This window comes from Uloborus diversus, chromosome 1 (assembly GCF_026930045.1).
Source record: "Uloborus diversus isolate 005 chromosome 1, Udiv.v.3.1, whole genome shotgun sequence".
In the NCBI taxonomy this organism is placed as follows: Eukaryota; Metazoa; Arthropoda; class Arachnida; order Araneae; family Uloboridae; genus Uloborus; species Uloborus diversus.
The window spans coordinates 146,258,064-146,262,033 of record NC_072731.1 but is presented as its reverse complement, the minus strand read 5'-3'; positions in this window follow the sequence as shown (position 1 = coordinate 146,262,033).

Sequence of the window (3,970 nt, the reverse complement as noted above, 5' to 3'; positions counted from 1 at the left end):
ATAGTGCTAAGTGTACAGTAAAACCTGTAAAGTTGACCACCTTTCTATGCTGACTGCTTTTGTCAGGAACGGAATTAGTCCTGTCATATATAATGAAGAAAAACCTCTGTAAATTAACCAGCTCTCTATCTTGACCACTAATGTACAGCGTAGCAGGCCTCCACGTGGTGCACCCTGGGTTACGCTAAATCTGCTACAGCCTTTGCCACTTCTTGCCTGAAGGAATCTCTTAGTGCCTGGTCGGATAATTCTGACGGTGAAGTTTTTGCAATTTATATGTCCCTTAGGGCTGTCACTGAGATCTCTTGCCAAAAAATTGCTATTTTTGTTGACTCTCAAGCTGCAATACAATCAATCACAGACTATAACCTTTTCCCAACTGAGACTGAGTTTGAATGTAAACTCATTATTAGTTCACTTCTTGAGACCGGTAAAGACGTTGTGCTCCAATGGATACCAAGCCACAGCGGCATCCATGGCAATGAGCAAGCTGACTTGTTGGCTAAAGAGGCTTCAACATTAAATCCACCTTGCCTCTGGATACCTCTTCGAAACGCCAAGCGACATCTTGGGAACAATATCAGGCTCAAAAGAATTTCATTTCTCCGTGGCATTGCCAGCGGAAAATCTTGGGCGTGTCTTCTTGAAGACCAAACAAGACTGCAACTTTCCCTTCTCCCTAGAGTTGAAGGGGTTACGTCTTTTCGTCTCATTACTGGTCACGATTTTTTACAAGCCCATCTTTTTAAAATCGGACTGGCCGGTTCCCCGCTGTGCCCACTATGTGAAGGGACTAAGCAAATGACGGGAGCATCTTTTTGATTGCCCCGTTCTTCTCGACGTGCTGAAGGATGTCGACTTCAGAGAGCTTCCCCGCTCTGCTACTGCATCTTTGTTGTATTGGACTACAAGGTGCCTTATGTCCGAGAGGATGTTGGTGGGCGTAATTTAAAAAAAAAAAAAAACTAATGTACAGCGAATTTGGTTTGGAGTACTGTAAAAAACCCTTTGTAAGTTGACCACTCCATTTACGGGTGAGAAAACTCTGGCTAAAGTGTCGAATAATTACTACACGCAAAAGAGATTAGCCATCTGCCATCTCTAAAAAAAATGCAGCATTTTTTTCTAAAATCCATAGCTTAATCAGTCGCTCCCTTTATAGCTCAAAATCACCCCCCCCCCCCCTCCCAAAGTTTAAGAGTGCAATCTGCCCCCCCCCCCTCCTGAGAAATTTTGAAGAATTCTGCAGATATTTTGAAGATTTGAGGCTTTCCCTTCAGAAAAACTGCAGTTTTCCTGCTAAAAATTGGTGATCTTTGACCACCCGCCCTGGCAGACCAAGTGCGATCAATGCTTGGCTATGTATGTACTTTCCCTCCATACAGAAATTTTTAATATACCTTTTGAGTACTTTTTTTGTGTAGCCAGCTCTTGGTCTATCAGTTTTAACTTTTGAATTTAAACTTGAACATAACCCAAAACTAATAACAAAAACTCTCATTTTGCTTCATAAGTAAACATATTTTTACTTAATACTAGTGCTAATGTATTGAACTTGGGGAAACAAACATGTTCAAATCAAACAGATATTACAATAGGCAATTTAAATTCAAAATCCTCTAAGTATAATGTAATTGTTGTTGTGAGAAAATTATTTGAAAATCTTTGACCCTCATCAGATTCATTCTCATCGGATGATTATAAAATCGTCATTTTCCTTTAAACATCATGCGTTTTATTCAAAACAAATACAATATGCATGCGGAACATATGACGCATTTCTTAAACTGCAACATTTTTTTTTTTCCAGTTTTCTTTCTTTTCCAATTGTAGAGCTAAAAGTTGAAAAAAAAAAAAAAACACGGAATAAATCCATTACGCGAGGGAACATGAATTCAACATCAAAACAAATATTGCATCACGAATTTTTTTTTTGAGCAATCACGATTGCTAATTGTTTTCACTTGACCGTCGTTGACGTTCCGGTTCCTTTTTCAACCCCACCGTCCTCTGCAGGCGCGGCTCCTCCGGTCCTGAGCAATGTCCCCCAGAATCTGCTTCTCCTGGTCCGTGGCGTCCATGTCCTACACATACACTCTCACACACACGCACATGCCAACTTGCATACAGACAGGTCTACGCACTCACACAAGCCTACACATACACAACTATACACACCGCCCAAGAGGAGGGGCAACCTTGGAGAGACAGGAGCTGTTTCTAGAAACAAGCGAGTAGGATAGTAACCAATGAGTAGAGTCCTGTCGCAACTTGTGATTGCGAAAAACATAATTTGAATTCAAAATTTCAGAATTCAAATTATTATTATTGAAAACATAAAGAAGCTTATACTATAGAGCTCTTTTTTTTTTTTTTTTTTTGCCCATCTCCCCAGGGAGTTCAAACCTAATTCTCTCATTCGGAACTCCAGCGCTCGAATATGCTACCTTGCGGTGATTTACAAAACTGCCGATGGAACTAACACATTGCCACGTTTTAGTTCCATGTGTGTCTGTTGACGTAAACACAGGCAGTTTGTTCTGAGTATTTATTAACGCAATCGATGTGTCTTAGTTTGCTTTCAGCTACAGAAATTAATTCGTCTCTTAGTAGTATTCTCGAGCTTCTCAAAATAATGTTAGTTTTCCTTATTTCTTTCAAAAAAGTATTAAATGGTGGACGCGTAAACAAGAAAACTCTGGATTAACAAAATTGGATAACGTTATACCAGGTAAAAATTTTTATTGTATGAATTTGTAAGAATATGAGTTTTTTTTAATCTTAAATTAATTTAACTAATCATATTTTACAGCAGCATTTAGTTGGAATGGACAGTATGCAAAATATTTTCTTGGATTTATTATCGTAGAACAAAATGAAAAATGTTTAACCTAGAAAGAATTTACTTTATTCCTTTTATTCTCAGCTGAAAGGTTTCGCCAAATTTGTTTAGGGTTATAATTTTGGTATTGTGCGAGCAAAGTAGCCTTGGCGAGATTTCGCGTTTTTAGTTAAACCATTTTTAATTTTTATCATGAGTGGAATAAAATGGTTGTAAGATTACAGAATTCGATAAGTGAAAAGAAATAATGGTCAATCAACTGAAAAGAAAACTACCACCATATATCCGTGAGAATTTTGTTGATGATTTGCATAACATATGACACAATTAAATCGTAACTCAGAAATTAGAAAAATCGAAACAGAAAATTTTTAAATGAACCGATTCGGGAATTCGAAAGAAATAACTCATCTACAAATGGAAAAAAAAATAAGCGCTAGCCAAGCAAGGCAAAGAAGTATCATCTTCTTTCGATAATAATTTGTAATGTCATATTGAATTTTCTAGCATTAATTGTTGTTCTTGTCAGGCCACAATTATTATTTAGTTTTATCAAGAATTGATAAATATCGAATTCAACATCATGGAAATAGCTGCTTAGAACTACGAACTACGTAGTTTGCATTAATCTTTGACGTTTAGTAATGCTTCTTGAATTCTCATTTCTTTCTACGTGGGCCAGAATATCCACAAGACTTTTAAAATTAATTTAAAAAGAATAAAGCGAAAAAATCATACGTACGAACAAAAATCACAACACTTTTAGCATTTTCTTCGTTACCATGTGCGTTTGCTTTAGTTTTCAATTCCGCCATTAGACAGTGACTTCAGTGCCCCCTACAGTTCGTTGGAGTTGCGAATTGGTTGACATCAGTTAGTTGGTCCAAGTACATGCGATTATCATCGACCAGTAGCTCCTATCCCGACTTGCCACCTGCGATTCTCCTAAATGTTTCACTTGAATTCGATATCCAACAGCGATTGCAAATCTGGTCGATTGCGATTCTGTAGTGTTCAACTTGAATCCGGCCGTTAGCTTTTGAACCGACATTGGTTAATCGTAGTCGACAGGTAGCTCTATGCGAACATAAGCTTGGACTGAATTAAAAGTTTATATATTGTTATTTG